Below are 13,568 nucleotides of genomic sequence, written 5' to 3'. Positions count from 1 at the left end.
TATGAGTACCAACGGAAGACATTTGGGGGTGCCGGTATGCCATAAACCAGCATTAGTCGAATCTCGAATAATCGTAAAAAATATATTAATGCTCGTTATTTGAGGCTGAAATCGAATAGGTTAATTCCTAAAATGAGCTCGGACGCGTGATTGAAAAACCGGGAGAAAAAGAAACAGGTCCAGTACGACCTCTCGAACTACCGAAACCGAAATGTATAATACACGGTCTTTCGGGATTCCAGAGTCCCGGAACAAAATTCTCCGGAAATCACGTAGAAAGTTCCTCAGGTCAGATAAAGCGGCCACGCAAAATTTGAGTACCAACGGAAGACATTTAGGGGTGCAGGTATGCCATAAACCATTATTCGTCGAACCTCGGATAATCGTGAAAAATGTATTAATGCTCGTTATTTGAGGCTGAAATCGAATAGGTTACTTCCTGAAATAAGCTCGGACGCGTGATTGAAAAACCGGGAAAACGAAACAGGGTCCGGTACTGTAATACTCCGTATTTATATGTCTTGGGGGTACTCTATCGAGTAGCCCTTACTCTGTCGAGTAAGGGCAAGTTGCGAAGATAAATAGTTTCTGACCTGTTGGGCACTCGATCGAGTAGCTGGGGCACTCGATCGAGTAGGGGGGTACTCGATCGAGTACCTTGGGTACTCGATCGAGTGTCCGGTTTTACGGGGGAGTTTTCTCGGGTTTTGTTAATTACGCGATTAAGGTATTTAAACCAATTCGTCTTTGTTCTAAATCACTTTTTACAAAACCTAAAACCTGTTTAAGAGAGAAAGCAACTTGTCTTCTTCCTTATCGCGTTCTTGACAATTCCCGGAGTTCAGACGGTCGGTTTGCATCGTAGTTCGTGTCGTTGGATTCCTTGCGTCGAGGGTAAGCTTTTAACATAAGTTTTATAATGTTTTGATAAAGTGGTTGAAACCCTAATTTAGCAATTGGGGATTTTATGAGTAGGAATTGAGTGGTAGTCTTTATGTGTTATGTATGATAGGAGGAGAATTCGTAGAGGAGCCGTTTTGAGACAGCTGTTTAGATCGTCTGCGTGTTTGCTTTCTAGGTAGGATTTCCTACTCAGTATTAGTCCCATAATGGGATATTGGTGATGTGCTGTAGTTAGTTGTTTGATATGATGATTGTGATTGTGATTGTGATTGTGATTGGTTGTCTATGGCTCTCGAGATGCGTTCTCGGCTGAGTGGGGTCACTTGCGGGAGTGACTTCACGCCCTAGTTTCGCCCTTCGTGGAACCCGCCACGGGAGGGGATGTGCACATTAATGATACAGGGTTATCGCTCGTACGATGAGCGGGGCTTAGGTGGGAACGGCTGCGGTCCCCCATCGGGTGGTCGGGTCCAGTGGACGATCGGTGTTGAGATGATGATGGGAGTTGGTGTTGTGTGTATGTGTGATGATTCATTTGTCTGTTTTTTATTGTTATTATCTGTTTTGATTGTGTGATTAGTATCGACCGGTGTTGTTTTGTAAAACTGCGGGGATCCATTCGGGGATGGTGAGCGAGATATTTGAGCGGTATAGAGATGGTCTTGGATAGTCGGGGATGGCCACGACATGACGATAGAGTCTTCCGCTCGTAGTTTAGTCTTTATTTACATTTCGATTGAGAAAGACAGTTTGAATAATGTATTGCACTTTCGATTTGGTTTCGAGGATTGTATTCTTTCATTAAACTATTATAATAAATGTTGTTTCTATTTTGTCTATTTGATTATCATACCTCGGGCAACCGAGATGGTGATGTCTCCATACCTGAGTGGTCCTGGTAAGGCACTTGGAGTATGGGGGTGTTACAAATGGTATCAGAGCGACGATCCTGAAAACCCGTAACCAATGAACTTAATGAACATAGGGAGTCAATTAAAATGAACCCGGGTAAAAGTTGTAGGAGCTAGTGCAAAGGCTTGGGAGACGTCCTAAAGCCGCAAGGGGTCGCCCTACAACTTTGAACCGGTCACATGGGAAAGTGTTTGTCGAGTCGTATGTGTGTTTGGTTAACTGGTTTATGAATGTGATGGAATGTGTTAATTGTTGGATGTTGAAGTAGAAAGATGAGCATGTGAAAGAAAATGGTGATATGAGGAAACTTGTTGATGAGATATATAGAATTGTGGTTGGAATGAGAAACATGATGGATGATTCATAATGTGACATAATAATAACATGCGAATAGAAATGTTGTGTTGTATACGTATATTTTGTCGGCATAGAGTTGTATGATAAGTTTATGTACTTGTCCACGATTGTTCATGGGTATATGTTGTAAGAAGTGTGTAATTTTGTAATTGATGAATTAGTTGGAAGAGATTAAGTAAGTAATTGCATAAGAATATGAAATTCATGGGTGGAGCATGTTTATGTGGGTAAATCGTGATTGACAAGTTAAATAACCTATGTGCATGATGAATGTTGTTGCTTGATTTTTGAAAATAGTAACGTATGATTACGAATACTGGTTTTATGAGTTTTGGACTGGTTTTGTTTGCTTGGTTGTTGTTTAAGTCGTTTGGGAAGTAAAAATCAATAGTTGTGTTTTTCGTTTATAAAGAGGTTGTCTTTAAACTGTTATAACTTGAGATGCATAAATGATTTTGATATGATTCCAATTGGAGATGATAGCTTGTCCTTTTACGATTCTAACGATAGGTCACACGCCCAAATTGACCAAGTAATGAGTGAGTTATGACTGTTTTACGAAAACTGAACAGTGCTGAGAATTAGGGTACTCGATCGAGTATCCTTGGTACTCGATCGAGTAAGGGGGCACTCGATCGAGTACCTCAGTTACTCGATCGAGTAGCCCTGGTGATTTGTTTTACGTGCTTCTGATCTTGACCTACTCGATCGAGTAAGTCCCTTACTCGATCGAGTGGCCTGTACTCGATCTAGTGACCCCTGTTTTGGGTCATATGCTTATCTTTTGAATTCGTTGCATATTATGTTTAATTCAAAGTTATTATTTTGCCCTTTTATGCATTGTTTTACATGTATATTGGTCTTGACGCGTAACTTACCCAATCTTGTGGTGTAGTGAGTGGCACCTGTGGTGAGTATGAGTTCAGTGGGAGGACATGAGTTATATGTGTTGTGATAGATAGTGGAAAAAGAAAAGGAAGATTGGTATGGTGTATAGAGACATAGAGCATGTTTCGTGAGATGAGATGAGTGATATGTTTGTATGTTGAGTAACGTAAAAGTAAGTGAATGTGGGCAAAGGATGATGTGAGTCTAAGGAACGTGAGAATGAAAGGATTGAGAGTAAGGATATGGATAGTGACAACTGGAGATGTGTAAAGAATTAGGGAGGGAGGTAGTTAAGAGCCGTGTGGGTTAAGAATATACATAATGAAAGTTCGTTTTAAAGGGGTTGAGAAGAGTGGTATATAGTGAACTTTGTGGAGACATGTCATGGGTGGAGATTTGGCTTTTTAAGAGATGAAACTATTGTGGGTTTTCCTTGGGCAATTAGCGGTATGAAAGGAATTTTGATTTCTAGAGATGTAAGAGGGGAGATGCAATTGTTGAACAAGAACGTTGATTTTATGGATGGATTAGTGGCAAGGGTGATTGATGACATAATAAGAGAATATTTGTGGTAAGAAAGAGTGAGATGATATCGATATGAAATAATTAGATGTGAGTTTTGGAGCAGTGAGAACGTAACTGGATTTCTAAAGAGTTAGCTAGAAGGAATAAGGAGTTGAACTATTAATTGGTATTGTTGAGTGTAAAGAGAAAAGAAGGATAAAAGGAAGCTGAGGAAAATATTCACCGGAGTTATGTGATATAAAGGTAAGGAATCATTGAAATGTGTGGTAGCGTCACGAGGATGTTAGTTAATGGTTATAGAAGAGTTTTGGGACAACATGATTAGTAATGAGTTTCGAGGAATTAAGGAAAGTAAGAAGTTGGTAGAATATTTGCACGATACGAGATTTTGGCGGAGAGTTAGATGATGATACAATTAAGGATAGTATTGGGAAGAATGTTGAGGTAATTTTGTTGATGGATTTGATGTTTGTTATATGGGAAGTCAACCAAAGATAGGAAAGAAATCGTGATGTTTAGAGATGAGTGAAGAGGTTTGATGTCCGGACAGTGGTAGTGTTATGGTTTATGACTAGTGGTTAAGGGTGACGGTATGTTAGAGAGATGGTAATTCTAAAGAGGCTGATTTTGCAGAGACCAGATTGATAAGTACAGTTATGAAAGAGTATAAGAAGTGGTTATATGAAGCGGTTGTTAATAGTTGAGCATTAATGGAGTGGCTACATTTGGCAGAGGACGATGGTTGTGCGAATGGGGGAATATGTTATGAGGGGCATATGAGTTAAACTCGGGCGACAGGTAACCTTTATCGGGTGGTAACTTACGTGGTCAGGATTGACTAGTTGGTTGTGATTACGGGTCTATGATATGTGTAAATGTTTGTGTGAGGTTCTGACCTCACAAGAAGTGGTATGGTGTGATAATTATAAGTTGTTATCTGAATTTTCTGTAATACATGTTGGATACGAGAACGTAATGGAATGATATCCAAAAAGGTAATAATTTGACTGATTTGGCATGACTAGTTATGCTTGTCTGTATTCATGATACATGTCAATATGTGATATGGTAAGGGGATGATATTCACGAGGTTATTATCTGTTTAATTCATAAAATATGTTGTGTTATGATTTAGTAAAGTGGATTTGAGTAAGTTTTTCTTGACTGAAAAGTTATCCTGAGTCAGTGTTTATGGGAGTTGTAAGCAGTTGTGATGTCTATCGATGTGGTTGTGGTGCCTCGGGCGGTGATCCGGACACGATATTTAGTGTTGTGATGCGGGTATTTTCGCACTACGGTGTGGCTGTTGGTGGCGGTGTTGTGATGCCGTCACCGGTTGTGGTGGATTAGGCGGGATGATTATGATTCGAGTTTCGAAAGTACATACCAGTTATACATAGTTTGTTGTTCTGTTTGATGTTGCTCCCTGCGAGTTTCAGTTTCTGCATGTAGACAGTTGTCTTGCTTATTGATGTTCTCTTTACCAGGTTAAGTTAAGAATGAGGTAGAGTATGATATGAAATAGAGTTGAATATGTTTTCGTTGTTGTCATGGTATAGTGATGTTCTATTGATGGGATACGGTTGTGAGAGGTTGTTACAGTAATTTTGATCTTGTTCTAGATAGGGCTTTAGTAGACATGGTAATGGAAAATGATCCGTGGAACATGTGTTGTAATGATCTGAAAGATGCAGGTGGTTCATAATCTTTTGTTGAGACAGTGAGTGTAGGGTATTGAGAATTAGTGTCATGTTAAGTTGTGTATGAGTTTTGCGGTAATGGAAGAAAGAACTTGATGATCTAGTGTGCGTGTACATAACGAGTGTGGATCGTGAGTTATGCTTCTGGGAGATAAGTGCCTTACATAGAGAGGTATGTTGTTTTGCAGAAATAATGGAGAGTTAGTATGGTGATTTTGCTACGAGTTTTGAGGTATAGGTTAGATGGTGTGACGAATGAGTTGAGGTATGAGGAATGTTTAAGTAAGAGAGCCTTGGATATATGCATGGCGAGTGTTTAGATTATAAGCGGTTATCTTACACATGTGGTGGTAAAGAGAGTAATGAGATGTATCTAGTATTTAGTATTAGTGAGTTACGAGGACGTAACATTTATCTTAAGAGGAGTAGGATGTGATAAAAGAGATTTTGATGGGTGTGCATATGGTAGTATATTTGAAAGTAGAGTGTTGGTGTAGCATAAGATATGGATTTGTATATGTTGTGGTTGATAGTGTTAAAAGGTCACGGACGTGCTTGTAGTAGTTTGATGTTAGGAATGCGAGAATACTTCGATAGTGTTGACAGTTGGATGATGAGATTATGAGTGTGAGTAAACTTCGAGGACGAAGTTCCTTTTAAGGGTGGTAGAATGTAACATCCCGTTTGATGTCTATGAGTGTCTTGATTTTGGATTTGATAGTGGATGATATTATGGAGCTAGCGGCATTAGAGGATGGTAGTTGGTTATGTATGGAGTTGGTGTCGTGAGAGATATATATATGTGGAGTTGATACGATATCGTGAGCCATGTTGTGGAGGTAGGAATAGTTAGTGGAGTTGGTGTTACGAGTTCATGTTTGGGTTGGAGTTTTGTTTCGAGTTCTTAGTTACGTTGTTGTGTCTTGATCGAGTTAGCATGTTTGTTTTTTTTATGTATGGGTTGAACTTCGGGGACGAAGTTCTTTTTAAGGAGGGAAGACCGTAATACTCCGTATTTATAAGTCTTGGGGTACTCTATCGAGTAGCCCTTACTCTGTCGAGTAAGGGCAAGTTGCGAAGATAAATAGTTTCGACTGTTGGGCACTCGATCGAGTAGTGGGGCACTCGATCGAGTAGGTACTCGATCGAGTACCTTGGGTACTCGATCGAGTGTCCGGTTTTACGGGGAGTTTTCTCGGGTTTTGTTAATTACGCGATTAAGGTATTTAAACCAATTCGTCTTTGTTCTAAATCACTTTTTACAAAACCTAAAACCTGTTTAAGAGAGAAAGCAACTTGTCTTCTTCCTTATCGCGTTCTTGACAATTCCGGAGTTCGACGGTCGGTTTGCATCGTAGTTCGTGTCGTTGGATTCCTTGCGTCGAGGGTAAGCTTTTAACATAAGTTTTATAATGTTTTGATAAAGTGGTTGAAACCCTAATTTAGCAATTGGGGATTTTATGAGTAGGAATTGAGTGGTAGTCTTTATGTGTTATGTATGATAGGAGGAGAATTCGTAGAGGAGCCGTTTTGAGACAAATTGTTTAGATCGTCTGCGTGTTTGCTTTCCAGGTAGGATTTCCTACTCGGTATTAGTCCCATAATGGGATATTGGTGATGTCTTTGTAGTTAGTTGTTTGATATGATGATTGTGATTGTGATTGTGATTGTGATTGGTTGTCTATGGCTCTCGAGATGCGTTCTCGGCTGAGTGGGGTCACTTGCGGGAGTGACTTCACGCCCTAGTTTCGCCCTTCGTGGAACCCGCCACGGGAGGGGATGTGCACATTAATGATACTGGGGTTATCGCTCGTACGATGAGCGGGGCTTAGGTGGGAACGGCTGCGGTCCCCCTGGCGGTGGGTCCGGTGGAGGGATCGGTGTTGAGATGATGATGGGAGTTGGTGTTGTGTGTATGTGTGATTGATTCATTTTGTCTGTTTGCCTTATTGTTATTATCTGTTTTGATTGTGTGATTAGTATCGACCCGGTGTTGTTTTGTAAAACTGCGGGGATCCATTCGGGGATGGTGAGCGAGATATTGAGCAGGTATAGAGATGGCTTGGATAGCTGGGGATGGCCACGACATGACGATAGAGTCTTCCGTCGTAGTTTAGTCTTTATTTACATTTCAGTTGAGAAGCAGATAGTTTGAATAATGTATTGCACTTTCGATTTGGTTTCGAGGATTGTATTCTTTCATTAAACTATTATAATAAATGTTGTTTCTATTTTGTCTATTTGATTATCATACCTCGGGCAACCGAGATGGTGATGTCTCCATACCTGAGTGGTCCTGGTAAGGCACTTGGAGTATGGGGGTGTTACAGGTACGACCTCCCGAACGGCTGAAATTGAGGTGTATAATACACGGTTTTTCGGGGTTTCCAGGGTCCCAGAACAAAATTCTCCGGAAATCACATAGAAAGTTCCTCGGATCAGATAAAGCGGCCACGCAAAATTTGAGTACCAACGGAAGACATTTGAGGGTGCCGGTATGCCATAAACCAGCATTAGTAGAATCTCGGATAATCGTAAAAAATTTATTAATGCTCGTTATTTGAGGCTCAAATCGAATAGGTTAATTCTGAAATAAGCTCGACGTGTGATTGAAAAACCGGGAGAAAAAAAAACGGGGGTCAAAGAGACGACCTCCCGAACATTTGAAATCAAGTGTTTATAATACACGGTTTTTCGGGATTCCAGGGTCCCGGAACAAAATTCTCCGGAAATCAAATAGAAAGTTCCTCGGGTCAAATAATGCAGCCACGCAAAATTTGGGTACAAACGGAAGACATTTGGGGGGCCCGGTATGCCATAAACCAACATTCGTCGAGCCTCGGATAATCGTGAAAAATATATTAATGCTAGTTATTTGAGGCTGAAATCGAATAGGTTTATTCCTGAAATGACCTTGGACGCGTGATTGAAAAACTGGGAGAAAAAGAAACAGGGTCGGGTACGACCTCCCGAACGGCTCAAATTGAGGTGTATAATACATGGTTTTTCGGGATTCCAGGATCCCGGAACAAAATTCTCCGAAAATCACATAGAAAGTTCCTCGGGTCATATAAAGCGGCCATCCAAAATTTGAGTATCAACGGAAGACATTTGGGGGTGTCGGTATGCCATAAACCAGCATTCGTCGAACCTCGGATAATCGTGAAAAATGTATTAATACTCGTTATTTGAGGCTGAAATCGAATAGGTTAATTCCTTAAATGAGCTCGGCCGAGTGATTGAAAAACCGGTAGAAAAAGAAACAGGGTCCTGTACGACCTCCCGGACGGCTGAAACTGAAGTGTATATAATACACGGTTTTTCGGGATTCCAGGGTCCCGGAACAAAATTCTCCGGAAATCAAATAGAAAGTTTCTCGTGTCAAATAAAGCAGCCACGCAAAATTTGGGTACAAACGGAAGACATTTGGGGGACCCGGTATGCCATAAACCAGCATTCGTCGAGCCTCGGATAATCGTGAAAAATGTATTAATGCTTGTTATTTGAGGCTGAAATCGAATAGGTTAACTCCTGAAATGACCTCGGACGCATGATTGAAAAACCGGGAGAAAAAGAAACAGGGTCCGGTACGACCTCCCGAACGGCTCAAATTGAGGTGTATAATACACGGTTTTTCGGAATTCCAGGTTCCGGAACAAAATTCTCCGAAAATCACATAGAAAGTTCCTCGGGTCATATAAGGCGGCACGCAAAATTTGAGTACAAACGGAAGACATTTGGGGGTGCCGGTATGCCATAAACCAGCATTCGTCGAACCTCGGATAATCGTGAAAAATGTATTAATGCTCGTTATTTGAGGCTGAAATCGAATAGGTTACTTCCTGAAATAAGCTCGGACGCGTGATTGAAAAACCGGGAGAAAAAGAAACAGGGTCCGGTACGACCTCCCGAACGGTTCAAATTGAGGTGTATAATACACGGTTTTTCGGGATTCCAGGGTCCCGGAACAAAATTCTCCGGAAATCAAATAGAAAGTTCATCGGGGCAGATAAAGCGGCCATGCAAAATTTGAGTACCAAGGGAAAACATTTAGGGGTGCCGGTATGCCATAAACCAGCATTCGTCGAACCTCGGATAATCGTAAAAAATGAGATAATGCTCGTTATTTGAGGCTGAAATCGAATAGGGTAATTCCTGAAATGAGCTCGGACGTGTGATTGGAAAACCGTCGGAAAAAGAAACAGGGTCCGGTACGACCTCCCGAACGGCTGAAACTGAAATGTATAATACAAGGTTTTTCGGGATTCTAGGGTCCCGGAACTAAATTCTCCGGAAATCACATAGAACGTTTCTCGGGTCAAATAAAGCGGCCACGCAAAATTTGATTTCCAACGGAAGACATTTGGGGGTGCCGGTATGCCATAAACCAGCATTAGTCGAACTCGGATAATCTTGAAAAATGTATTAATGCTCGTTATTTGAGGCTGAAATCGAATAGGTTAATTTCTGAAATGCGCTCGGACGCGTGATTGAAATACCGAAAGAAAAAGAAACAGGGTCCGGTACGAACTCCCGAACGGCTCAAATTGAGGTGTATAATACACGGTTTTTCGGGATTCCAGGGTTCCGGAACAAAATTCTCCGGAAATCAAATAGAAAGTTCATCGGGTCAGATAAAACGGCCACGCAAAATTTGAGTACCAACGGAAGACATTTAGGGGTGCCGGTATGCCATAAACCAGCATTCGTCGAATCTCGGATAATCGTGAAAAATGTATTAATGCTCGTTATTTGAGGCTGAAATCGAATAGGTTAATTCCTGAAATGAGCTCGGACGCGTGATTGAAAAACCGAGAGAAAAAGAAACAGGGTCCGGTACGTCCTCCCGAACGGCTGAAACTGAAGTGTATAAAGCACGGTTTTTCGGAATTCAAGGGTCCCGGAACAAAATTCTCCGAAAATCACATAGAAAGTTCCTCGGGTCAGCTAAAATGGCCACGCGAAATTTGAGTACAAACGGAAGACATTTGGAGGTCCCGGTATGCCACAAACCAGCATTCGCCGAACCTCGGATAATCGTGAAAAATGTATTAATGCTCGTTACTTGAGGCTGAAATCGAATGGGTTAATTCCTGAAATGAGCTCGGACGCGTGATTGAAAAACCGGATGAAAAAGAAACAGGATCCTGTACGACCTCCCGAACGGCTCAAATATGAAGTGTATAATACACGGTTTTTCGGGATTTTAGGGTCCCTGAACAAAATTCTCCGGAAATCAAATAGAAAGTTTATCGGGTCAGATAAAGTGGCCACGAAAAATTTGAGTACCAACGGAAGACATTTAGGGGTGCCGGTATGCCATAAACCACCATTCGTCGAACCTCGGATAATCGTGAAAAATGTATTAATGCTCGTTATTTGAGGCTGAAATCGAATAGGTTAATTCCTGAAATGACCTCGGACGCGTGATTGAAAAACCGGGAGAAAAAGAAACAGGGTCCGGTACGACCTCCCGAACGGCTTAAATTTAGGTGTATAATACACGGTATTTCGGGATTCGAGGTTCCGGAACAAAATTCTCCGGAAATCACATAGGAAGTTCCTCGGGTCAGCTAAAATGGCCACGCGAAATTTGAGTACAAACGGAAGACATTTGGGGGGTCCCGGTATACCATAAACCAGCATTCGTCGAACCTCGGATAATTGTGAAAAATGTATTAATGCTCGTTATTTGAGGCTGAAATCGAATGGGTTAATTCCTGAAATGAGCTCGGACGCGTGATTGAAAAACCGAGAGAAAAAGAAACAGGGTCCGGTACGAACTCCCAAACAGCTCAAATTGAGGTGTATAATACATGGTTTTTTGGGATTCCAGGGTCCCGGAACAAAATTCTCCGAAAATCACATAGAAAGTTCCTTGGGTCGGATAAAGCGGCCACGCAAAATTTGAGTACAACTGGAAGACATTTGGGGGTCCCGGTATGCCATAAACCAACATTCGTCGAACCTCGGATAATCGTGAAAAATGTATTAATGCTCGTTATTTGAGGCTGAAATCGAATATGTTAATTCCTGAAATGAGCTCGGACGCGTGATTGAAAAATCGAGAGAAAAAGAAACAGGGTCCGGTACGACCTCCCGAACGGCTGAAACTGAAGTGTATATAATACACGGTTTTTCGGGATTCCAGGGTCCCGGAACAAAATTCTCCGGAAATCACATAGAAAGTTCCTCGGGTCAGATAAAGCGGCCACGCAAAATTTGAGTACAAACGAAAGACATTTGGGTGTCCCGGTTTGCCATTTCTCCCGGTTTTTAAACCATCTGTCCGAGGTTATTTCAGGTGTTAACCAATTCGTTTTCAGGCCCAAATAACGAGTATAATTAATTTTTCACGATTATCCGAGGTTCGACAAATGCTGGTTTGTCACTTACCGGCACCCCCAAATGTCTTTCGTTGCTCCTCAAATTTTGTGTGGCCGATTTACCCGATCATAGGAACCATCTCCATGATTTCCGTAGAATTGTGTTCCGAGACCCTAATATCCCGAAAATCGTGTATTACTTCAATTTGAGCCATTCGGAAGGTTATTTCCGACAGCCTTTCTTTTTCTACCGGTTTTTGAACCATGTGTCCAAGGTCATTTCAAGAGTTAACCAATTCATTTTCTAGCCCAAATAACGAGTATAAATCCATTTTTCACGATTATTCGAGATTCGACGATTGTTGGTTTATCGCTTATAGGCACCCCCAAATGTCCTTCGTTGCTCCTTAAATTTTGGGTGGCCGCGCGATCAGAGGAACCTTGTGTGTGATTTCTAAAGAATTTTGTTCCGGGGTCCTAAAATCTCGAAAACCGTGTAATACACTTCAATTTAAGCAATTAAGCCGTTCAGGAGGTCGTTCCGAACCACGTTTTTTTTTCCCGAGTTTTTCTACCACGTGTCCAATGTCATTTCAGGAGTTAACTTAATCGATTTCAGCCCCAAGTAATGAGTATTAATCCATTTTTCACGATTACCCGAGGTTCGAAAAATGCTCGTTTATCGCATACCGTCACCCGTAAATGTCCTCCGTTTCTCCCCAAATTTTGTGTGACCGATTTACCCTATCCGAGGAACCTTCTGTGTGATTTCCGTAGAATTTTGTTCCGGGACCCTAGAATCCCCAAGTGTCCTCGTTGCTCCTCAAATTTTGTGTTGTCGCTTTATCTAGAGTTGGCAGGCAGATCGGGTTGTGTCAGGGTCGTGTTCATGTCACACGTAAACGGATTACAAACCTCCAAACTCGACCCAGTTAAATATCGTGTCGTGTTCGTGTCGACCCACTTACATTAATGGGTCATCAAGTTTCAACCCTAACTCGTTAATTTCGTGTCGGATCGTGTCGTGTTTTCGTGTCATGTCCATATTTTGAAAGTTTAAGTACATTTATGTTATGAAGGGTCAAGAAAAATTAGGATGAATTTAGTAAACAGGTCATTCGTGTTTAGAGAGTTCAACTCAAACCCAACCCAATTAAATATCGTGTCGTGTTCGTGTCGACCTACATACATAAATGGGTCATTAAGCCTAAACCCGAACACGTTAATTTCGTGTCGTGTTTTCGTGTCGTGTCATTGTTTGCCAGCTCTAGTGGCTACCTAGATTAGCCAATAATCACTCAAATTAGTATAATTATTAATATTACTCGTTTGTTAGGTCTATCCGTAACCGTAAATGATCAAACCCCCCAAAAAGCTCATACCCGAAATACGACCAGACCCAAACCGACTCAACTCAAAGTGCCCAAATGCGAAATGAATCGACGACTTCACATCTAAAACTAACCCGAAACCTAAAATGATCTTACCAGACTAAACCTAAAATGTATGTCAAGTTCGAAATAATCCGACCCGGACTAACTCAACTCAAAGCCGAACCGTTTGACCCATTTACTTTCACTAGTAGTGAGAAAGTAGGTAACATTCTTTAAGGTTTTTTTTTTTTTTTTGAGATAAGGTAACATTCTTTATTAAGTTAGTTTAGTAACAACTCCTAGTTAAGTGCATGGGCTGCGACTTGGCAAAGGCTGCTGCGTTTTAAGTGCTGCTCTAGTAAAAAGCTTTTGCAATTTAAAGCCTAGACGTTGACCAGTCTCCCCTGTCACAATATTAATATTGTCAACGTGTCAAATTTATGGACCCTCTTCACGCTCCCCAGTCCCCACCCTATTGTTTTCTACTCCGTACATCGTACGTACTACCCACACATCTACATTGTACATTTGTACTAGTAGAATATTTCTATGTTACCCCGAATATCGCGTAACCACTACGTATT

Source organism: Silene latifolia, chromosome X (genome assembly GCF_048544455.1).
Source record: "Silene latifolia isolate original U9 population chromosome X, ASM4854445v1, whole genome shotgun sequence".
NCBI classification, from domain to species: domain Eukaryota; kingdom Viridiplantae; phylum Streptophyta; class Magnoliopsida; order Caryophyllales; family Caryophyllaceae; genus Silene; species Silene latifolia.
Note: the sequence above shows the minus strand (reverse complement) of the source record.